Source organism: Sapajus apella, unplaced genomic scaffold, assembly GCF_009761245.1.
Source record: "Sapajus apella isolate SASKATOON/1434 unplaced genomic scaffold, GSC_monkey_1.0 scaffold3, whole genome shotgun sequence".
NCBI classification, from domain to species: domain Eukaryota; kingdom Metazoa; phylum Chordata; class Mammalia; order Primates; family Cebidae; genus Sapajus; species Sapajus apella.
Window position 1 is genome coordinate 7087943 of NW_022436943.1, and position 25552 is coordinate 7113494.

Below are 25552 nucleotides of genomic sequence, written 5' to 3' on the forward strand. Positions count from 1 at the left end.
TTTAAACTCAATATGATAACTTTAAGGTGGTTAGTTTTCTGAAAATGGAATGAGCTACCCCTTGAGATAATGAGTTTCCTGTTACTGAAGGTATTCAAATAGAATCTAGACAACAAATGACAAAGAATGTGCTCTCCAAGCACTTTGTTTGTGTCTTGAACTTTATACTCACATTATCATCATTTGCAGGCCAGTCTCCCTGTATAGATGTGACCTCTTCTGGGCTGAACCTATCATATTTATTTTTAACTTGGCTTAGGAGGTAACTAACAAATGTTGGCTAGGTGAATGGATGATGCATGGGTGAGGTTGAGAGTTGGAGAGAGTGACCATCAGAGCCCCTCCAACTCTGGGATTCTCAATTCTCTGAGCTAGGATCTGATCTAGGTTTAGTGAATTTAATTGAAATCCAGAAAGAGGGTTGGGGTGGTAGCTCATCCTAGGTAGGAATCACAGTGCAGAAAGACCCAGGAGGAGAGCAAATCTGAGGCAAGGAGCTGTGTTGGGTAAAGAGTAGGAGTTAGAGTTGGGGCAGAGTCTGGGTCTTAATTCTCGAAGGTCTTTAATTTCAAAGATGTTGGACTTCCTCATTCTGCACTTGGGACCCAGACTGACACTTGACTGAACTGTGATAAAAGAAGACAAAATTGCCCTAACAATGATATGCATCAAGGCTGATTGTCAATAACTGGACGTGATTGCCTAAATGTGGGTATGAAGAGTTAAAACGCAGAGTTAGGCGATGGCCACAAGGATGAAAAGGAGGGAACAGATAGGAAGAGATGTTACTAAAATATTAGGACTTGGCTGGCAAGGTAAATGAGAAAAGGGGAAAAGGGGGAAGGTATCAAAGAGGCCCAAAGCTTTGTGCATGGGTGGCTACGAAGATGGACATTTATGTCAAACTTTTTTATTGAGATGGAAGTAATATGGAAAAATATTCAAAACATCCAGGATTTTTCCCAAACTGTTGCCATTAAGTTCATGGCTGAGAGTAGGCTGTTCTGAATATGTATGAGGATAAAAAGTCAAGAGTATTAGCCTGTGAAGGGCAAACATTTTTAAGAGGTGAACCGTTACACTGGCAAAACCTGACACTGAATCGTAATAGTTATAGTAGCACCTTGTATGAGCCCGTTATGAGCCTGCAAGATATGAGACACTTTGTATGTATAATCCCATTTCATGCAGTTTCCCATGAGTATGAAGGCATCAGTTGTACTCCACACAGTGTCGGCTTTAGGGCAGCTCCCAAGAAAAATTCCCACCCATGTTAGTACTAGGGATAATTATAAGTCTCAGAAGTGATTGAATTCTTTTAAAAATTCTTGGACTCTGAATTGAATAAATAACTCTCTCTGTGTGTTTGAAGTGGTAGAAGAGGAGGTAAAAGGAATTACTCAAAGTTTTAGAGCCAGAATTGTGACTCAGTTATGGAATGTATGGAATACATTATTTTTTAAACCTCTTTCCTGTTTCTGTTTCATGTCTCCATCCTTGTTTTCCTGCCTCCCTTCTCATTTAATTTATGCCATCTTTTATTTTCTGTATCCCTAAAAGTAGTCATAAATTCATTCTGGAACAAAGGAGAGTAATATAAATGTATTTCTATTTATATTTGTCCTCACTTTATAGATGAGGAACAGAGGCTCAATTTACCTAACTTGCCCAAGATTAGAGTGGGTATATTATCTATTGCTGGATAACAAACCACCACCAAAATTAGCTTGAAACAACAAACATTTCTGATCTCACTCTGTTTCTGAGGGTCAAGAATCTAGGAGCAGCTCACCCAGGTGGATCTAGCTCAGGGTCTCATGCGTTTGCAGTCAAGCCGTCAGCCAGGGCTGCAGAGTCACCTGAAGGCTTGGCTGAGGCTGGGAACGTGCTTCCAGCTCACTCACATGGCTGAACATTTTCGTTTCTTTTCACATGGAGCCTTTCTATAGTCTGCTCACACCATGGCAGCTGGCTTTAGTAATCTGAGAGAAACAGACAATGAGAGAGAGACCAAGACAGAAGCTACATCTTTTACAACCTTCTTGGAAGTGACATATAATTACTTCTGTACACCGGTAAAATTTGAGAAAGAATTCCACAAAGGTATGAATTCCAGCAGAAATCACTGGAGGCCGTCTTGAAGCTGCCAGGTATAGTGAGTACATGATGCAGCGGAGCATGCATGATGCTGCTTTTGCAGAAGCGTTAGATTAGAATATGCCCAAGCTTGGTTCTCAGAGCTGTTTCCATTCCTTTCATCTTGAAAACTAGGGAAATAAACACCAGCAAATGGTGATGTTCTGGGTTTCTAGTTTTCTTCCTCCAACCCTACTTACAATTGCCAGTGCTGCTGCAATTACATCTTTACAGATGTAATTGTACCCTCACATCCCCATTTAATCACTACTAAAAGTAGGTCCAAATTTGAACCTCAAGTCCACGCTAAACAACTGAATGTTTGCATACCACTACGGAGTTAAAATAATAACTAATGGACCAGGTACAGTGGTCCATGCCTGTAATCCCAGCACTTTGCGGGGCTGAGGTAGGAAGAGGCCTTGAGCCCAGGAGTCTGAGGCTGCAATGAGCTATAATCGTACCACTGCACTCCAGCCTGGGTGGCAGAGCAAGACTCTATCTCTTAAAAAAAAGAAAAAAAAAATTCATGTCCTTTGCAGGGACATGGATCAAGCTGGAAACCATCATTCTCAGCAAACTAACACAAGAACAGAAAGCCAAACACTCCATGTTCTCACTCACAAGTGGGAGTTGAACAATTAGAACACATAGACATAGGGAGGGGAACATCACATACTGGGGCCTGTCAGAGGGTAGGGAACAAAGGGAGGGATAGCATTAGGAGAATACCTAACGTAGATGTAGGGTGACAGATGCAGCCAACCACCATGGCATGTGTATACCTATGTAACAAAGCTGCATGTTCTGCACATGTACCCCAGAACTTAAAGTACAATTTAAAAAAAAGAATAATAATATAACACAATGTATGCTGACATTCTCTGAATTTGTTAGTGTATGAAAAGATGGATTATAATTTTATTCCTTGTACTTTTTATGTTCATGGGAAATGTATGCATACAGAGGATACAAGTTTTTGGTGACTCCACCCTTCATAAGGGGAAATTGTCAATGTAACGAGAAAATCCATAAGGATATTTTTATGAAGCATATTTTTTACTGCATTGCTGAACTGTAGCCAGATTTTGTCAGGGAAATAAGAACTTGTTGTTTGCCTAGTTTCAGGGGAACTGCTGGTTCAGTGTTCAGTTTTCATTCCACAAATCTATGACTCATGAATAAATGACCTGGATAAATGAACACAGAAGGGTCGCAGCTGGCATTTACCTTACCTTTTGATGACACTTATTCTATTCTGCATCCGGAAATTCCATTTTCACTTTCAGTCTGTATAAATGGATGTCATCCTGAAGGTTTAAACACAACCCCTATTTCTTAGCCAAGACTGTTCTGAACAATGGTGTTTACTAATTAGCTCAATTTCAGTTTCAATTCTCAAGCCATTGCTATGTGCCTGTGGTATTTGAATGTTCTTTTTTTTTTTTTTTTTTTTGAGACGGAATCTTGCTCTGTCGCCAGGCTGGAGTGCAGTGGCGCAATCTCGGCTCACTGCAACCTCCGTTTCCTGGGTTCAAGCGATTCTTCCGCCTCCGCCTCCCGAGTAGCTGGGACTACAGGCGCGTGCCACCACACCCGGCTAATTTTTGTATTTTCAGTAGAGATGGGGTTTCGTCATGGCGAGAATGGTCTCGATCTCTTGACCCGCCCGCCTCGGCCTCCCATGGGATTACAGGCGTGAGCCACCGCGCCCGGCCCTTGCATGTTCTTAAAACTTTCTTTACCTCTCTGGGGCTTCCCTTCAGGGCCTGTTGTATGCCAGTTTGCAAATAAGGTGATCAGTTTTGTCTAGGGAGAGAAACTTCTCTTTACATTTGACTGAGTTATATGCAAACTAATTTGGATAAATACTTTTTGAATGCTTGTGTTTTAGGGAATTTGCTGTATTCTGCAAATGGAGAAAAGAGTAAGACACAGTCTTTATGCCTTTAAAAATTTGGCCAGGGGCAGTGGTTCACGCTTGTAAACCCAGCACTTTGGGAGGCTGAGGTGGGGCTGAACACTTGAGGTCCAAACTTTGAGATAAGCCTGGCCAACATGGTGAAACCCATCTCTACTAAAAATACAAAAAAAATTAACCTGGCGTGGTGGCGGGTGCCTATAATTCCAGCTACTTGGGAGAGGCTGAGGCAGGAGAATCACTTGAACCCAGGAGGCAGAGGTTGCAGTGAGCCAAGATCCTGCCACTGCAATCCAGCCTGGTCAACGAGCGAAACTCCGTATCAAAAAAAAAAAAAAAAAAAAAAAATTGTGGGCTAGCTGTTAGATAAACATTAACAGGAGTAATTATGAAACTATGTGATATAACAAAAGTATTCACAAAATGCTTGAGGAGAAAGAAGGGGATTTGTTCTGCCTAGTGGTAGAGTGGGAAGATTTCAGGAAAGACTTTCTCTCAGATCTGTGGTCCCCAAATGTGAATTCCAGAATAACAGAATTTTCCTTTTTTTTTTTCTTTTTAAAAATTTTATATTTTACTTACTTTAAAAATCTTTTTCTTTTTCTTCTTTTATCTTGATCCTAGGACTTTAGATAACAGAATTTTCAATGACTTGCAGCAGAATGAAAAAAGAAAAAAAAAAAAAAAGAAATGCAGTGATTTTTAAAAAAATCAAATAAATTCCATAAATTAACTTTATGATTTCCAAGAATTGTTTAGCCTGAAATTATGTTACTTCCATGCGTTTTTTTGTTATATTGCCCTTTATGAAGTCATGATGATAATATGGATTATAAAATGTTTTCTTTCACTGCAAAATGATACCACTAAGGAGTTAAAATAATAGCTAATGGACCAGGTACAGTGGTTCATGCCTGTAATCTCAGCACTTTGAGGGGCTGAGGTAGGACCATGCCTTGGAGTTTGAGGCTGCAATGAGCTATTGTCGCGCCACTGCACTCCAGCCTGGGTGACAGAGTGAGACTCCATCTCGAAAGAAAGAAAAGAAAAGAAAAAAGAAAAGAAAGAAAGAAAGAAGAGAGAGAAAAGAAGAAAAGAGAAAAGAAAAGGAAAGAAAGAAAGAAACAGAGAGAGAAAGAGAGAGACAGAGAGAGAGAGAGAAAGAAAGAAAGGAAAGGAAAGGAAATGAAAAAAATGTGTGCATGCTTCTTTTCTTTTCTTTTCTTTTTTTGAAAGGGAGTCTTGCTCTGTTGCCCAGGCTGAAGTGCAATGGCACTATCTCGGCTCACTGCAACCTCTGCCTCCGAGGTTCGAGCAATTCTCCAGCCTCGGCTTCCAGAATAGCTGGGATTACAGGTGCGCACCACCACACCTAGCTAATGTTTTGTATTTTTAGTAGAAACAGGGTTTCACCATGTTGGCCAGGCTGGTCTCGAACTCCTAACCTCAGGTGATTCACTCACCTTGGCCTCCCAAAGTGCTGGGGATTACAGGTGTGAGCACCTGGCCTGTGCTTGCTTTTTAAAACTGGTTTTGGATGCTTTTCTTGTATGTGTCTGGGGGAGTGAGTGGGAAGGTGAGTAGAAGGAAAGAAAACTTGTGCCCACAGGGGTAGAGAATGTGAACTGTAGTGTGGAAAGCAGCTGTTGTCAACACAGAAACGAAAATGATTTGGGAAGGATTTCCCCCCATAAAATCTTATACAGTTGAGGTAAAATTACGCCTGATGAATGCAAACCTTCTACTTATGTCTAGGAGTTAGGCTAAAAAATAAAAAGGACCTTTGTATATATGGGTCTTTTTTCCCTCTGATATTTTGCAAGGGGAAGAGAGAAGGAATGAGCCATTGGATCCGGGTGTCTGAGCAAGTCAGCAGTAATAGAATCTTTAACTTGGCCATGATGCAGGCCGACTGTGCCCAGTGTCCTTCGTTCATAGCAAAGCTTTTCATCGATTCACACACAAATGCCTCTCAGGAATTGAACTACATCCATACTCTTCTGGAATGTGTGATCTTTGAAGTGCAGTTCAAGGAGAACCACAAAGATGATAAAAGCACTAAATAATCAAAAAGATGCTGACGAAGAGTACAGGGATTCCTCTATCTGAACTCTGGGGCAGTAATCTAACAGGAGTTTATCTGTCCTGGGTTACTCCCCACATAAGCATTTTAAGAAATGATCAAAGATTTCCTTGAAAACTTGCCAGACAACAATAGTAAATAACAGGCTTCCATCTCTACCACGCATTGGACACACTCCTCATGCTTGTGGTGAAGCAGAGGGCTCTGAGGTCAGACCCGCTCCATCAAATCCTCACTCCACCCCTTGCTACTGTCAAGTCATAGCCTCGCTAAGCCTCCGTTTCCTACTCTCTATAATGGGAATAGTAGTTCTCATTTCACAAGGCTCTTGTAAATAGAAGTATTACACATACAGTACTCTTTGATATTTTAAGCAGTATTACTGCTGTTTCTTCTGGGAGGAGCGCTTCTTTCCTGCCCCTTCTGCCCTCTACTGTTCACTGGCTCCCTACCATCTTGGAGTCTAGAGGGTCCTGATTCATATGCACTGGTTGGTTCTTTCAGGTTCCTTGAAACAAAAGCGTCTGCACACGAACAATAAATGTGCTAACTGTCATAACGCAGATAATTCATTTTGGTTAACTGTCATATATTTAAGCAAATTGAAATTTGATACTGCACTATTTCTAGACAAAGTCATGTTGGGAAATTTTAAACAAATTGCACATTATTGTATCAACAGTGCTCAGGCTGCCCTCTCCTCATGACCGTTAGCAACTCAGCAATGAAAATATTGGGAGGAGGTGAGCTCCCCAGTGAGGACGGGTGAGTCCTTCCCGTTTCCTGCTTTGCAAAGAAAACAAGACACATGGCCTCTGGGAGAGCAGTCCTAACCTGATCTGGCTCACGGGGCTGTGCCTTGAAGCCTGTCTTGCCTGAAGTGACTAGCTGAACCGTTGGAGGTTGAGAGAGAGAAACTGAGAAGGGCTCCTTAATTGCCTTTTACACACTCCCCAGAAACAAATTTTGTAATTAAGTTAAAAGGAAGTGGAGGAGACATAAGGTGACATCTCTTGTTTAGAAGGTCTAGGGAAAGGTTGAATTGACCTAACCTTGAAGAGCACTACTTTTAGTCACTAATTCATCCAACCAATAATTATTAGACACCTAATGTGTGCCAGACACTGTTCTTGACACTGGAGATAAAACAGGACAAAGATCCTGTTCTCATGGAACTTGTGACCTAGAGGGGAAAATGATACAAAAAGAATTCCACAGGAATCCTGCAGCAGAGTCAGCCCCACGGTGGCACAGGAATGCTCTGTGGGTGGGCTTGGTGGGTTTTCCACTCCGACCACTGTATTTCAGACTCACTCAGAGACAGGTGTGCATTTTAAATGTTGTTACACTGATTACCAAAGCAGTAACTTCCATTTAAAGCAGAGAGTATTTTTGACCTCTCAAAAATGATTGACATGGCTTTGGAGATCTATTTTTGTTCTGCATTCTCAAGTTCACAGCCTTTGTGGTAGCCAGCAAGGAAGAGATCACCCTGCTGCTAGTGTCATGGAATAAGCTCTGTGTTAGCTGTGATACTTCGGCCTTGACATGCTGAGCAGCAAAACTTTGATTTACATAATGTCGTTTTATGCTTTCAGCCTTGGGGTTACCTACCTAGCATTTTGCTCTCTGATGTACTTACCTTTTTATATATATCACTTACCTTTAAAGATACACTTTACCTTTTATGCTTTCTTAAGTCTCCACACAAATTTTAATAGGGGTCAGAAAGCTTAGACAAGGCCAAAACCTGGATAATATTTTATGTGTACTGATAAAGACATGAGAATGACCTTCAGATGTCTGTAGGCTGGTGGCTTATACAAGAGGAAGGTTAGTTTTAACCTTAACCCAACCTCCACCCCTTTTAAAACACACACACACACACACACACACACACACAGAGTAAAAGGACATGTTAGGGGTTGCATTTCAGCTATGGAGAGATATCTAATATCAAGTCAATATTGTTCTTAACTCTGGATGTACTGTATTAAATGAGGGAGAACAAGTCTTCTCTCAAATATCTCACACAGATTATTGATTAATGACAAGGAAAAAGATACCTTTACAATGGGAATATCTGATAGTTACCACCATAATCAATGAATCTAACCTCAGTAATAAGGGTGATGATTGACTGACATCCTGTTCTTCCCAGTGAGATGCAATCACCTAGGTAATCGGCATCACCTAGTTAAAATACTTCCCAAAGAATATCTAATCTGAATCTAATTACAAGGAAACAAGCAGACAAATTCAGATTGTGGGACATTATGTAGGGCAACTGCCTTGGAGCCTTCAAAAATGGCAATATTGTGAAAGACAAAAAAATAGATAAGTAAAAATAAGGTGGGAGAATGCTCCAAATTAAAAGAGAAGAAAGGAAGAAAATACAAAGGACATTTAGGGGACGCTTGAAGAAATGCGAATATGATCATTTTATTAGATAATAATTTTGAACTGGTGTTAAACTCTTTGAATCTGATTGTTCTGAGAGTGTCTTTGTCTTTAAGAGATGCATGCTGAAATATTTAGTTATGAAATGTCATGAGATCTGCAACTTTCAAGTGGTTCCAGTCAAAAGTAAATACACATGGGATAGAGTACAACAGACATGGCACAATGTGAATCGGTGAATCCAGATGAAGGGAGTGTGTTCCTTGACATAGTCTCTCAATTTATCTTAGGTTGTTTTTGTTTTTTTGTTGTTTTTTTTTTTGAGACGGAATCTCTCTCTGTTGCCCAGGCTGGAGTGCAAGTGGTGTGACCTCAGCTCAATGCAACCTCTGCCTCCTGGGTTCAAGCGATTCTTCTGCCTCAGCCTCCCAAGTAGCTGGGATTACAGGCACATGCCACCATACCCAGCTAATTTTTGTATTTTTAGTAGAGATGGGGTTTCATCATATTGGCCGGGCTGGTATTGAACTCATGACCTCCTGATCCACCCACCTTGGCCTCCCAAAGTGCTGGGATTACAGGCGTGAGCCATGGCACCCTGCCATGGTTTTAGTTTTTTCCAAATAAAAAGTTGTATGTAGTAAAGGTCAGCAGACAAGAAAAGTCTATTTGAAGGAAATTATTATTATTCATATTATTATTATTTGAGATGGAGTCTTGCTCTGTCATCCAGGCTGGAATGCAGCGGCGCAATCTTGGCTCACTGCAACCTCCACGTCCCAGGTTCAAGCAATTCTTCTGCCTCAGCCTCCTGAGTAGCTGGGACTATAGGCACGTGCCACCATGCCCAGCTAATTTTTTAAATTTTTAGTAGAGACAGGGTTTCACCTTGTTAGCTAGGATAGTCTCAATCTCCTGACCTTGTGATCCTCCCACCTTTGGCCTCCCAAAGTGCTGAGATTACAGGCATGAGCCACTGTTCCTGGCCGATTGAAAGAAATTATAGAAATACCAAACAAAAATAAAAGACGGAGAAAACATACACAGACAACCGATGCATGAAGCTGCAGGGGAAGAAAGTTCTGGACAAAGGACAGAGCTCTGGAGTGGGGATGACAGGGCCTGTGCTCTCCTGTCTTCTCTGTCGTCACAGGCTGTGTGATCATGGACACTTGCCTAAGCTCCCTGTCTTCATTTCTTAGGACTGCCATCACCAAAACAATAGGTATTTATTGTCTCACAGTTCTGTCCGCCAAAAGCCCAACATGAAGGTGTCAATGACCCTTCCCTCCCTGAAACCTGTAGCTCAGGATTCTTCCTTGCATCTTCCTAGCTGCTGGTAGTTTTCCAGCAATCCCTGGCATGCCCTGGCCTGCAGCTGCAATATTCAGTCTCTTTTTCTGTCATTACATGGAGTTCTCCCTTCATGAGTTTCTGTTCCAGTGTTCCAGTGTTTCTTCTCCTCCTTTTTTTTTTAGACATAATCTCACCCTATTGCCCAGGCTGGAGTGCAGTGGCACTATCTCGGGTCACTGCAACCTCTGCCTCCCCCGGGTTCAAGCAATTCTCCTGCCTCAGCCTGCCAAGTAGCTGGGACTACAGGTGCACACCACCATGCCCAGCTAATTTTCTTTGTATTTCACTAGAAACGGGGTTTGATTGTGTTGCCCAGGCTGGTCGTGAACTCCTGAGCTCAGGCAATCCGCCCGCCTTGGCCTCCCAAGGTGGAGGGATTACAGGCATGAGCCACTGCGACAGGCCTTCTGCTCTTGTAAGGACACCAGTCATATTGTATTAGGGCCCACCCTAATGACCTCATCTTAACCTTGATTACCTCTGCAAAGATCCTATTTCCAAAGAAAGTCACATTCACTGGTACTGGGTGTTAAGACTTTAACATATCCTCTTGGAGGGCACAGTTCAACCCATAGCACTCTCCACCAGTTTCTCCAGCTCCCAAACAGGCATGGAGAATGCGGCGGAGGCGGTGAACTAAAATGAACCCTGAGGTCCCTTCAGCTGTGAGTCTGAGGTTCTGTGAATCCACCTGTTTTAAGTCCTTACATTCGTCAGCCTTGGGCTACTAAGGAGCCCAAGAGAGACTTGATGAGGAGGAGGTTCCAGGTTATTATAGAACAGATAAGCAATGTGGCCTTTGGAAAGCATGATTCATGTAAGTTCTTGGCATAGCAGGCTGTTCTATTTTGCTCGTCAGTCATCTTTTTTGTCCTCATTTTTATTTGTCTGAATTACTGTTGGTCAAAATGTTTTCTAAGCTGAACTGCCATCCTGTTATCCCATAAAATTACATAAAATGGGATGTTAGTGTTTTAAAAAATAATTATCACATCACAGACGATTTCAAATGTTGGACGCGCTGCCAGCTGGAGCAGATTAACAAGGAAAATCGAGACTCCTCTCTCTTTCTTTGTCCTTCAGGCTAAAAAAAGGCAAGATAAGAAGAGAGGACATTCTGTAATGAATAAGGGTGACTGCACCTTCAAACTGTCCCCGGCCCCTCCTGCTGGGTAAGCTGTAAGTATCTGGAGGAGAACACCCTTTGAGGTCCTCGGGGGACTTGCAAGCAGAGCAGGGGGTATAGGGAGAGCATAATGGAGATGAGAATCTGTTCACACTCTTTCCTGATGTCCCTGTGTTTTCAAAGAGAAAACTATGTCAAAACCAGGGAAGGGGAGGGGGAGGTGGAAAAGGACATTTTCCAAGAACTCCAGGCCTGCAGTTCTTAGTGCGACACCACCTGTTGTTTACAAAAATGCATCTGCCACCCTCCTGCATTTCCCTCCATGGACAACAGGTATGTAAACCAGGACAGGGTGGTGTCTTACCTGAGAAACCTCTCACTTGGGAGCAGGAAGCAAAAACCTCAGCAAAATGAAATCTTATCCCAAATTAAATACAGCAGTGTTTTTCTTGACTTTCAGAAATTTAGACAAACAATTTGTAATTTAATTATAATGTTATTATGAAAGCCCGTTCCATCACTCTGCCAACACTAGGTAAAAATGTTGGGGATTCACAACGTGTCATTATTATTCTAGTCTGTGTTTGCCATTCCTTAAGCTGTGGGAGTTATGGATATGTCAGCATCTCCATTATTGCCGCTCATATTCAAGGCCCCTGTCTTAGTCATTGACAGTTGCATCCGTACTGGATGGAAGCCTAGAGGTAATTTCCTTTAATGTTATGGCAGCTGCATTTTTTATGGCTGTGTGTGACTTTGCAAGTGATCTTAACATATTTTTATTTAAAAAATTAATTCATACATAAGTCTCAACTCTTTTTATACATATAGCTCTTACTCAAGATTAGGATATGGATCATGCAAAGCTAAAGTTTACAAACAGTGCACACGTAAGAAAGCTTGTGTACTTGGGGTACTTGGTGGCAACAGAACAAGGTATGGCCAAGAAGAAATAAGCTCCCTGTGTAAATAATCAGTCACATATCTCTGGGATTTTAAATGTAAAAGAGAGGAGAAGATAAGAAAAGTTATTAAATTATAAATTTAGATTACATGCATTACAGTTAGTGCAGACACTGGGATTTTTTCATCAAATCATATAATTTCAGAATCTGAAGAGGACCTCAGGTCTTATTTCATTAATCAATTATGGACGCTTATTCCATCAATTTCACATTCCCTCCTCTGCCCACCCAACAGTGCATGAGTTATCTGTTTCTGCCTTACAAATTAATCCAGAATTTAGTGGCTTAAAAAAGCAATTACTGAGTAGCTCATGATTCCAGGTGTTGGGAATTTGAACTGAGCTCAGCTAGGTGGTTCTTCTGTTGGTACCGCCTGGGCTCACTCATGTGGCTACAGTCAGCTGGCAGGTCAGCCAGAAGCTGACTGATCAGAGATGGCCCCACTCACAGATCTGGTGGTTGGCTATGGTACAAAAGCAGCTGTGCCCCGTGTCTGCAGCATCTAGCAGGTAACTCAGGCTACTGGCTACTGTCTTCCAAAAGAAGAAAAGAAGGCAGGTCCCATTGTAGAACTCTTTCCACGACTCTGTTTGTGTCACATTTGCCAGTGTGTCATTGGCTAGAGCAAATGACATGGCCAAGCTCATAAGCAAGGAGGTGAAGATATAAGACTAGCTCTCAGTGGAATGCAGCAATGTAAACTGAAGTTTGCACCCATTTATTTTTATTCAGAAACTAGTATCCCATCCTGATAGCCTCAGCCGGGATCTCCTTATTATTCAGTCTTGCCTCAAAAGAAACAGAAGGGAAAACAGTTATGGGTAGCCTACTTGTCCCAGCCTTGCCTCCATGAGCTAGCTGTACCCAAGCCTTGAGAAGAAGAGGCTGCAATGAAAAAAAAAAACCAAAACAGAGTTTCAGTGAAGTTTCTAGGGCAGACGTGGGGATTTAGAGGACAAAGGGAACATTCCTCATTCAAGTCTTAGAACTCAGAAGGTGCAAAGCAGCTGAACAGAGGCATGGGCTGAACCAAGCCTAGTTCTGGATCAGAGATGGCATGGGAGAGGAAATCAGCCCAGGCAGGCATCGGGGCCTTTGGCACAGGCCCTGGGAGCATGCCCAGGAGAAGCTCACAGCCTTAGCAGGTCAAGGAGGGAGAGAAGATTCATTCTCAGGTGTGCACAAGACATCATCCAATGCCTTCCAGAATGAAGTGGAGGAAATCAAGGAACTTCAGTTCTGTAGAGCAAACAAGCCTGGGGCCAGAGAATTGTTTTTTGGTGGCCACGATCTTGACTCTGTTTCTAGGTTCTGACTGTTATCCCTTGAGGAACAGGGATTAGAGCTGTTCCCTATAGATAGACCATCCTTTTTTAAGGTTTAAGCCAGGCCTCAAACTCCTGGCTCTAGGCAAACTGTATATTGTAGTTTGACTTTGACATGTCCTAGCCTGCCACATAGAATCTCTCTTTCTCTTTCTTGTTCGTATCTCCTCTATATTTTATTTACTGTCACAAAATACTCTGCTTTCCTTTATTTGACAAGTAAGTCCCCTCAGGTTTAAATTACTTTCCTGAGCTGGGAATATTTGCATGTTGATAGGAGATTTGTGATGATCTAAACTTCTTCTAGATCTAAAGAAATAAATGCTTAATAGAAACCTTCCGTTGGGACTGGTGGGAGAAGGAGGCGAGGGGGATGCTGAGCAGAGAAGCCTTCTGGAGTCCCTCAAATAGCACTGCATGGGTAGCTGTAGTCGCAAGGCTGTCCCCGCCTCCAGAAACCATGAGAACCAAAGGAAGTATGAAGAGGAGGATGTACCAATTTTGGAAGATGAAAGAAGCTAATGAACTTATATCCAATGTAAGTTATGAAAAATTTCAGAAACACAGGGTTTCAGTGGAAGAAAATATGGAAGAATTTAACACTAAACATTCATATACCCACCACCTAGATTCTATCACAGCATGTTACTGTACTTGCTTTATCACATATTTACCTATCTATTTATCCTTATCTATCAATCCATCTTACTTATTGATACATTTCAAAATGAGTAGCAGTCATCACTTCTTCCTAAATACTTCGGCATACATTTCATTAGAGTTTAATTTTATTTACAATTATTGTTAAGGTATGCATAATGATATGTACAAATTTTAAAGTGAACATCCTCTTTTTGACAAATCCATATATCTATGTAACTGCAACCCCTATCAAAATAACATAACGATCACCCCAAAATGTCTCATGACTCATCTCAATCTTCATTCTAACTAACCCAGAAAGAATCACTGTTCTAATTTTATTCACTACAGATTAGTTTTGTCTGTTATAGAACTTCATATAGTTGGAATCATACAGTGTAGACTCTGCTCATTATGCAAGACTTCTTCCACATTGCACAATTCAGAGATTTGTTTGTGTTATTGCATATGTCTCTGGTTTGCTTTTTTGTTGTTGTTGCTAAACTACATTCCAATTGTTAAAGTTGCTACAATTGGTGTATCTATTTTCCCACTGACAATATTTGGGCTATCTCCACATTTTGGCTATTGTGAATAAAGCTGCTACGAACATTTTTATATAAGTCTTTGGTGGACATACGTTGTTATTTTCTTGAGTAAATACCTAGCAATAGAATTGCTGGATCATAGGGTGGGTGTATCTATAATTTTAAAAGAAACTGCCAGGCCTTTTTCAAAAGTGGCTGTATCATTTTACAACCCACCAACAATGTATGGACGTTCCAGTGGCTCTATATCATCATCCACATTTAGCACCGGCAGTTTGTCTTATTTTAGTCATTTTGGTAGATGAATAATGTAAAAATTAGTGAACACTTAAAAATAAATTTTAAGAAAACCTTAGAAGGGCAATGAAATAAGCCATTATAGGTCTGTTTGTTTGTTTGCTTTTGCAGAGACAGAGTTCCTATGATGTTGCCCAGGCTGGTCTCACACTCCTGGCCTCTAGCATATGTGATTAAGATGGAGAATATCCCAAAGAATAATCAAAGGAAAACTCATGAGGGTAGATTAATGCTTTACTGAGAAACCTGCTCCTTTACTAAACACTACTTTTGCTGGGCACTCAGGCCTGTATTACCAATACTTTGGGAAGCTGAGGTGGGCAGATCACTTGAGTCCAGGAGTTCAAGACCAGCCTGGCCACCATGGCGAAACCCTGTCTCTGCAAAAAATACAAAAATTAGCCAGGTGTGGAGGTGTGCACCTGTAGTCCCAGCTACTTGGGAGGCTGAGGCAGGAGAATTGCTTGGGCCCAAGAGGTCAAGGCTGTAGTAAGCTGAGATGACACCACTGCACTCCAGCCTGGGTGACAGTGAGGCCCTTTGAAAAAAAAAGAAGCGACTTTGTCCTAGATCACTGTGATTGAGACATAAGAGGAATTGTAGTAGGATCACAAGAACTTGGACAGGAGAATATTCCCATGTGCCCCTAGAATCTCAATACTCAGAATCACTAGAGAAATCAAGCTACTTTAGCAATGGCATTTGTGAGTTGTTGTCAGAAAGTACATGAGTGGGATACGTGTGTGTGTGTCTAAAATGGGGGCAATAAAAAGCAGAAAGGAGATGAAGTCTCGAATAAAACAATGTATGATGTATAACATTTATTGATATGTGTTTGCTTATACATACTCTGTCTTGTAGAGAGAAGATTGGATGACTTAAATGGATACATGTAATAAAACTAGAAAACATAACTTTAAGGGTGAAACAATTTTTCCATGAGTGTTTTTTTAATGTAGCACCATATTAATGGGACAGTTGAATGACACATCCTTCTACCTACATAAAAGAAGCAGGTATCTGTTGTGTAAATTGGGTCCCTTCTGAGTTGCCACCTGGTGTGCAGCTGGTTCAGAATGAGTTCTACAAGCTCACCCAGTTTGGGTTAAGAAATAGGCTTTACTGGGGAAAGAGTAAACCTATAAAGTCAGTTACAGTGCTCTGCAAGACATGTAGTGTGAGTCCTTATTCTAACAGAGGAGCAATATCACCCTTGATTCTACCTTTTTTACAAAGCAAGCTTGAGAAAGCTGCCTTGTCAGTGAGGGGATACCTAGGCAGCTTGGTTCAGGCAGTCTAGATTTGGGGGCTTGGCTGCTTACAGGAGTATCTGGGAAAGTCAGCTGCCTAGCATCTGGGGATCTCGGGGTCCATAGGATGCTACAGTCCCACAGTGGAGAGGACACCACCAGTCTTTGAACTAGGGTGCAGCCCCTTCTGCCAGGAGAAGGAGTCTTTCATCCCTTCCAGCTCATTGTACTGGTAACCAGAGTGAGCTGCCATGGTTGTTTTCAGGCTATTTTGATCATCACACTACACTTCATGAGAAGTCTGCAGCTAGGAAGCCTAAAACTTGCTATGTGGACTTAGGAGAGTTACTTCACTTCTCTGACCTTAGTTAGAAGCTCTGGTACTTACCCTACTTTGTAGATTGTTATGGAATCAAATGAAAGTGACCAGCAGCCAAACAACTAAAAGAGGAGGCTGGCAGTATAGTCAGCAACATTTTTCAGCACTCAGCTTTTAGAATTAAACAGCAAATCATAGCCAAAGAAACAAATGTTGATCATTTGCCCAAAATACACCTTCCAAAATATATGCTAGTAGCCAATAAAAATTTAGCCTATTCTTCCAAAGCTTCTAATCCTACAGCCCATTTTAATGAAAAATTGAAGCTCACAGTTCAGTGAGCTGGAGTTATTTCAACATTCCCAGTTATCAGAAAGGCAGAATGTGGACCACCACACATGAAAGGGAGATTAGCCAAACATTTGAACCAAAAAACAATAAATAAATAAAGCTCTGACAGATATTTTCTGTTGATCACCCACCAACCAGCCCTCTTTCTCCTTGCTAATAGAACCCAAATTTTGCTTAATCTTCATGGGTTTAGGACAAGGCCACTCTAAACCTAAGGAATAATTCTTGGTTATTCTAAGCCTATCATAGCTTGTGTTGTGATTCTGGCCAAAGAGACCTGAGAGGTCTACGGGGACTTCTGGGGGAAGGGTCTCCTTGTTCTAGATAGAGGATGATGCATAAATGCCTTTAGACTTGCTGTGTGATGAGGGAATGCCTGGGCTTGTGGCACATTTTTGCAGCTCAGGAAGCTGCTGGTGCTGCTGAAGCCAGCTTTCTAAGATGTTACACTAAAAACATACAAATAATTTGGATGTAGGTGATATCACTGAACTACTGAAACTCTGACACCACCCGACTCTGGGCTCACTATTACGTAGAACAATAATCCTGATTTTTTAAGCCACTGAGTCAGGGTTTCTCTTACTTGTAACCAAATATATTTCTAAGTGACGCACTGGTTCAGGTGTGTTTATTTTTTAACCAGAAAATGTAAGTTAAAGATTTCATTCTAGTTAAATAAAGGATTTATTGTAATAGACATGAAAGAATCTTTTTAAAAAAGTTAAAGAAGTACTCTAAGATTTAATTTACTATGATTGTCGTTTTGAAAATCTGGCTCTTGATATATTGCCATTTTGGGGGGAATTATTTTAAGTACTTCTTTTTGCAATATATTGCCAAATTAATTCAGTTTGGTGAGCAACAGAAAAGTATTAAACATAGGTTAAATTGGAGCATTTTGCCAGAATCCAACTAGGTTCCACTACAGTAGAAATATATTCAATTATGCATGTTCAGAATTCTTGAGATATCCCCGATACCAATGGGTGTAGCGTAGTCTAACTCACTGAGAGGAAACCCAAAGTAAAGGTCATCTGTGTTGTATTTCATTTATTTCTTCTAGTTTAGAAGCAGCCTCAAAAGCATATATTGGAGGTGTACATAAATGGTTTACCACAAGATCTAAGATAGAGAAGGTGTCAATCATGGTAGTAGAACGTAACTGAGATAGCACGTGAGGGCATGAGCAGCATCAAGAGCCACAAGCTTTGAAACAAGTATGACTACCGCTGAGCCACAGCTTGAATGTTTTGGAAGAGGAAACTGTGGAAACAATGGAGTCCCCTGCCAGATGAAAGGGAAAGCCAAAGGCAGAAGGGGCCTATGCCCTACTTACAGTTTCGAAATCTGAGAGGAGCCCTCCTCACCAGGGAAGCCTGCAAAAGAGCAGAAAGGGCAACGTGGCATGGTCAGGCAGAGAAAGGACCTGCGCGTAATGTACAGGTGGTCCAGAGATTGCTGTGTGTCCTGCTGGGACTATACAGTAGTCTGAGTTGGCAAGAAGTGGGTTTGGGATGAGGAAAAGGCTCAGTACATAGGTTAATGATATTGGTGCACATTCAAAGGCTAGATGGGAATGGTTGTATCACCACTGAAGGTCAGTGGGACCCAGAGGATGTACATAGGCCAGTGATCCCTCTTCCGTGGATGGGTTAGGCTTCTCTAATACCTCACTAGCAAACACTGTCATTCCTGCAGCTGGGTGCATTGCTGCCCAAAACAAATTTAGAGGTTACTAAGAGAGGTGGAGGGGAGGGATACCAGAGGACAACTCCCCATCATGATGTCAACACAAGCTTCCTCTGTGCCTGATGCTTTCAGAGTAAAGGAGCAGGGAAGGAGGAAAGACCAGGGGAGGAGGAAGAATCTTAAAATACCATTTTCCTCAAATATAGTTCTGCTTCAAATACGACAGTAACCGAAACAATCACAGTTGAATGGCACTGGGGAAAAACAAAAACACCAGTTTAGAATGATAATAGCAGAATGAGATAGGCCAGTAGTCTGCCTTACACCTGCATTGTGCATTCTGGTGGCCACTAGCCACATGTGGCCATTGAGTACCTGAAATGCGTCTAGTGCAATTTAAATTTTATTTAATTTTAATTAAAACAAAAATTTAAACACTGAAACTTGATTCCAGTACTGGAAAACTTTGAAGCATGCTTGAGACAACTTAGGTTTGTGAGTCTACTTTTTTCTTTTTCCTTTTTTTTGTTTTGTTTTTGAGACTAAGTTGTTTTTGAGACTTTTGTTGCCCAGGCTGGAGCGCAATGGCACAATCTCAGCTCACGGCAACCTCCGCCTCCTGGGTTCAAGCAGTTCTCCAGCCTCAGCCTCCGGAGTAACTGGGATTACAGGCATGCACCACCACACCTGGTTAATTCTGTATTTTTAATAGAGACAAGGTTTCTCCATATTGGTCAGGCTGGTTTTGAACTCCCAACTTCAGGTGATCCGTCCTCCTCGGCCTCCCAGAGTTCTGGGATTACAGGTGAGTCTACTTTTTTCATTGTAAATTTTATGAAATCTGAATACAATATTTCAGAAGAAAATGTAGCATTCAAATTGAGATGTGCTGTAAGTATAAAATATACAAGGAATTTCACAGACTTAGCATGGGAAAAATGTAAATTACTTCATTAATAACTTTTTATATCAATTACATATTAAAATGATACCACTTGAGTATTCCTTATTTTAAAGGAATACTTTAGAAACATTCCAGAATTGTTTCAGATTTTGAATTTTCTCTGATTTTGGAATATTTACATTACCAGCTGAACATCCCTAATATGAAAACAAAAAATCAAAAATCCTCAATTGAGTGTTTCCTTTGAGTGTCATGTTGGTGCTGAGAAGATTTCAGATTTTGAAGCATTTTGAATTTTGGATTTTCAGATTAGGGATAGTCAACCTGTAATATGTTAGACACACTGGTTTTAATAAAACCTAAGATAAAATTCACATAATATAAAACTTCATATAATATAAAATTCATGGTTTAAAAATGTTAAATACAGTGGTTTTAGTATATTCACAAAGTTGTGAAACTATCACCACTCTGGAATTCCAGGACTTTTTTTTTTTTTTGAGATAGAGTGTCACTCTTGTTGACCAGGCTGGAGTGCAATGGTGCCATCTCAGCTTACCCTTATGAGTTGAAGCCATTCTGCCTCAGCCTCCCAAGTAGCTGGGATTACAGGCACCCACCACCATGCCCAGCTAATTTTGTATTTTTAGTAGAGACAGGGTTTCTCCATGTTGGTTAGGCTGGGCTCGAACTCCCAACCTCAGGTGATCAGCCTCCCAAAGTGCTGGGATTGCAAGTGTGAGCCACTGTGCCCAGCCTTTCCCCGCCACCCGCCAGGATGGAGTCTGGATCTGTCGCTCAGGCTGGAGTATGGTGGTGCGATGTCAGCTCACTGCAACCTCTGCCTCCCGGGTTTAGGTAGCTGAGATTACAGGCGCACACCACCTCGCCCGGGAATTTTTGTATTTTTAGTAGAGACGGGGTTTCTCCATGTTGGCCAGGCTGGTCTTGAACTCCTGACCTGATAATCTGCCTGCCTTAGCCTCCCAAAGTGCTGGGATTGCAGGTGTGAACCACCATCTCCGGCCTCCAGGATATTTCTACCACTCCAAAAAGAACGCTGTGCAGGTTAGCACTTACTCCAAGTTTGAGCCTGCCCTGAAACACTGGCAACCACGAGTGTACTTTCTGTCTCTATAGATTTCCCTATTTTGGATATTTCATATAAAGAGAATCATACAATATGTGAAGCATAGCCCTGACTGGACCCCCTTAAACTCCCCATCCCTTCTTATATCTAACCTATGTCTTGAGAATTTTATGCCACCACTACTATCTCTGTCATAGTAACTGAGACTAAACCTGAATTAAAATGATAAACTTATTCTGGACACTGGCTTATGCCTGTAATTACAGCGCTTTCGAAGGCTGAGGTCAGGAGTTTGAGACCATTCTGGACAACACAGCGAGAACCCAAATCTGCAAAAATTTAAAAATTAGCCGGGCATGGTGGCATGTGCCTGTAGTCCCAGCTAATCAGTAACTGAGGTGGGAAGATTGCTTGAGCCCAGGATTTCAAGGCTACAGTGAGCCCCATCTCTTTAAAAAATATATATACACATTCTTGGTCTTCCTGCTTGAAACTTTCCTCTCTCCTATCCAGCCTCCACACACATGCTGCCACCCAAAATAGCTTCAATCTTGACCTACCTTTTAGGTAGTCATATATTTAACTTCAAAATGAAGCCCAAGCTGCTTACCATGGTGTCTAGGCACTTCATGTTCTGGCCCACCATGAATCTTGCATCCTTCAGCCCCTCTGCCTTTGCTCATGTTAGTCTCACCACTTAGAAATGCCTTTTCCTACCTTCCCTACCTATGTCCCTTCCTCCAAATTCTGACTCTAATAAGGCCACCTACTCTTCTTTTTTTTTTTTTTTGAGACAGAGTCTCTGAGTGCAGTGGTACGATCTCAGCTCACTGCAGCCTCCGCCTCCCAAGCTCAAGCAATTCTCCTACCTCAGGCTCCCCAGTAGCTGGAATTATAGGCACCCACCACCACACCCAGCTAATTTTTGTATTTTTAGTAGAGACCAGGTTTCACCATGTTGGCCAGGCTGGTTTTGAACTCCTGACCTCAGATGATCCGCCCACCTTGGCCTCCCAAAATGTTGAGATTACAGGCATGAGTCACTGCGCCTGGCAGGCTACATACTCTTACATGGCCTTCTCCATTGCTACCCCATCCTCTACCCCGTATCAGAACTACTCTTTCTCTCCTTGGATGTGTCCCACAGCACAGGGTGCAGGACATAATCCAGCTTAAGTTGTGATCAGTTTAGTAGTGGTGGAAAAAACACGGGCTCTGGAGACCTGCCCCCAGGACCCTGGCTGCCTACGTGGAAACCTTTATCCCTCTCTTCCATAATTATCTGTTTACCTGCCTGTTTCTCCTTTTGTCTGTGCCCTGCCTGCAGGCCAGTCTCTGATCACCTGGTCTTCTCAGTCCCTGGCAAAGTGCACGGCCCATGACGCACCCTGCCGCTGTCTCCTGAAGGAATCGGAGTGGACCACTGAATCCCAGATGCTCTTCTTTCAAACGATGTGACCTTGGGAAAGTTACATAAACTGTCTGTTATGTAACTTGGTTTTCGTCCTTATACATTGGAGTAATAACACCTACTTGTAAACGTTACTGAGGTAATGTATGTTTAAAAGAAAAAAGCTGTAAATGGAGGAAGTGAAAATGAGGCAGAGTTTGTGTCCCGCGAGCGGTGAGGAACAATTCACAACATACCGATAATATCAATACCTAGAACTCCCTCGGTGGCTGCCCCTGCCAAGTGTTTTCTACCATTATCTCCTTCACTTCTCACAACACTTGGAGGAAGGCACTGTTGGACCTATCATATCATCATGCAAATTGTTGTACCCACCATATAGATAACAAAACTGAGACTCAGGAAGTGACACACTGGTCCGGGGGACAGAGCTGGGATTCAGAGCATGCCTCAGAGGCACTGGCATTTCCGTACCCATCTTGGGGGAGAGCTGGTAGCTGGCTCCAGGGAAGCCTCCAGCAGAAGACCTAGTCTTGGCTGTCCTCATTTGACACCTACTCTTTATAACCTGGAAGAGTGCTGGCACGGTGGGTACTGCAAAGGCCGGAGGAGGAAACCAACACAGACATCCGACAGACCTGGTGCAGAGCAGGAGAGAGGAAATGGGATTAGGTTTGGGGAAGTACCGACCAGGCTAACCACAGGGAGCTAATCCACAGCAAGGATAGAGAGGTCAGGAGAGAAATCAAAAGAAGAGAGCTGGGAGCCGAAAGCAGTGAGGCGGGGTGGCGGGCTGTAGCTGAGACGCTGCTCTGCAATGCGATGAGGCCGGGGAGGCCCCAGCTGCTCTGGGCGGCCCTGGTAGAGCCGCTGCGGTACAGAGAGGCCTTGCTCTCCTCTTCATGTTCACGGGGGTGGGAGGCCGCATTTGCGGCTCAGTGCGTGCGCGGGCCTGCGACACACACACATGCTTTGATGCTGAGCCCCATGAAACCCCCATGAATCTTTTTTACTTTCCTCCTAAGTTTGACCTATATATTTCCAGATGTCTCTAAGAGAAATTATGGGGATATTGCATTTATCAAATATGGAGTATAGATCAGAGCGGATGCGGAGGCAGCAAGGAAGAACTGAAAAAGCAGCGCTCAGCCACGCTGATGAGCTAGTCCCAAGTTCCAGGTCTCTCCTTTAGCCTGAAGCTCGCTTCCTTCTTATCCCTCTAGAAGGCAATGTTGCCTACAGGCAAGAGCCTGGGTTTATGCATGGCTCCTGCTTTCACTACCCATGTGAACTTCATTAATCTTCCTTATCTGGTTCAATGTCCTCAACTTTGAAACGAGAACAGTAGTAACACCTACCTCCTGTAGTTTCTGAGAAAATGAAACACAAAAGTGCCGCTCCTGTACAAAGTCGGTCCTTGGTAAGTGGAAATCATTATTGCCTTTAAATCTGTCCAAGGGTTTAATAGGAGCGCATTCACAATTTGTCTGCAGGCCTTTTATTCAGATGCCTTTAGATTTTGCTAAATCAGACATTGTACAGATTCACAGGTTGAAATCCATAGTGAAAAAAAGCTAGTTGAAGTGGTTTCTTCTGGAGCTGAAATAAAACAATCCTAATCTTTGGAAAGCTGGTTAAATAGGTTCAGAGCAGAGCATTTCTATGTATCACTCGGGCATTTCAGGCCTGGCAGCATCAGGAGGGTTCTCACACGTGGGTACCACGGCCAGCAAAGCTCGGTGGGGATTCTGTCTTTCCCTTTCCCAAACCTCACTGCCTGCCATGTCTCCTAAGGCTTGGTAGGATATTCAAACATGCCGCAGCTCTCTCTCCCAGCACACAGATTATGGCCATAGGTCTTCCCATGACAAGGTGAGGGGGAAATCAAGTGAGGGTTTCTGGGAGTTTTCTCTTTCCCTTTATTTGGGGGGCATAGTGCCTGCTGGGAGTAGAAGGACAGATTTGGACACCTTCAACTGGCTGATTTCTGGGAGGGGAAAAGGACATCTCTGGTCTTCTAGCCGGAAGGGCCCTCTGGGTCATCCAGTCCAGCTTCTAGAAGGCTTGAGAACCAGCATTGTATGTTTGTGGTCTCTTGTCAGAGTAAGTGATAGGAGGGCCTACTCAACACCCCCAAGACTCCTCAGCCAGTGCCCTCCCGCTACACTGCCTCTGGGAATGTAGGAGAGAGCAGCCACAGGGGATTCTTTTCCAAACCCAAGCAAGGAAAATCAGAGAGAAGCAAGTCAAATGCCATAATCTTCTCTCTGCAAAATTGACTAAGCAAAATTATGAGTAGGTCAAGAATGATCTTTCTACTGATTGATGAACTTGAAACTGTTCCTCTAGCATTTGATTTATTCAAGTAATAAAATATTTACATGCTCTGTTTTTTTCTTTACAATAAACAGATGTTTCTCCATAAAATCCTAAATAACTGCACTTTTGGATTGAGTGTCACCCTTTATGGGTGATTTTTAAATGCATATTCAAATGACTATAACTTAGCCTTTTAAAAAGTGTTTATCAATAAGGATTATAGTGGAGCCTCTTGATAGAGAATGAGGGTGACATCTTCACTCTCCTTAGTCTTTCTGCTTATTTGGCCAGTCTGCAGCCCTCTCAGACCCTTCTTTGAAAATTTTCTTTGCTTAGTTTTATCTGATGGAGATGCTGAGACTTTTTACCAGTTTCCAGGGAAACCAGTGGAGAAGGCAGAGTTGCTGCTGTTCAGACGCAGTGTTAGGAAGTGTATAGGTGCCCCAAAGAGCCAGTCAGCCCAGCATCTCGGGCATAGCATGTGCCCTTATGTGCTGTGCAATCCCAGGCAAGTCACCAACCTCTCTGAAGATCCACTTCCTTTAGCAATGGGGATATTCATAGCTGCTCTCCCCACCTTACATGGTTGTTGTGAGCATGGAATGGCCTAGGGTATGACAAAGGGATTTGTAGAGGCAACAAGCTGTACAGATGCAAGGGGTAATTATTATGCTGTTATGGCTGTCTACTCTTAACTGGAGCCCGTCTGGGGAATTCTGTCCCCCTGGGTGAAAATGTCTTTGTTTTCTAATTAAAATGGTTCAATTCCGTCAAGGTCTATAGGACAAAGCCATTGATCTTTGCTCTCACAATGGAAAAGTGGCTCTTGGAGACAAGTCTGAATTTTATCTGTGTACCCACTAGTACCAAACACATTTCTAGACATTATGTCCTTGGACTTAGAATTCCTCGCCCAAAAAAGTCCTTCCTTCCTCAGTTCTACAGAGCTATTCCACACCCACACAGAGCTGGCCAGTGTGCAGCTCATGCTCTCCTCCCACAACGCCAGACACAAGACTTGCTTGTGGTTCAAGAATAGTATCTCAGAAAAGATGCAGGAACTTGAAGGGGTGGAGCAGAGAGGACTTCACCATACTGACCACCAGTTATTCATAGAATTATAAATACTAAAGTTAGAAACTTATCTAGGCCAAACTCCTTCTTTTAAGATGAGAAAAATTATTACTCATAATAGATTCAGTAAGCAAAACAGGTTAGGCAATAGGTTAAATAATTACGTTGAGAAAACTGAGCTTTTTGATTTCTAGGCCAATGTTTTTCCCATCACATTATTAATAAGACTAACTACATCAACATCCACACCAACAGCTACTGTTTATTGAACAATGAGTATGTGTCAGGCATTGTGCTAAGCTATTCACGTATATTCACTTATTTAATTCCCACAACAAACCAG

General features: G+C 42.3%; 1 long non-coding RNA gene across 1 annotated transcript; it reads left to right on the forward strand.

Annotated features, from left to right (window-relative positions):
• LOC116530787 lies at positions 1-11455 on the forward strand. Its single transcript, XR_004260128.1, has 2 exons — positions 1-815; positions 10980-11455. It is a non-coding gene; the product is annotated as an uncharacterized LOC116530787 (long non-coding RNA).
• Positions 11456-25552: the final 14097 nt, after the last annotated feature.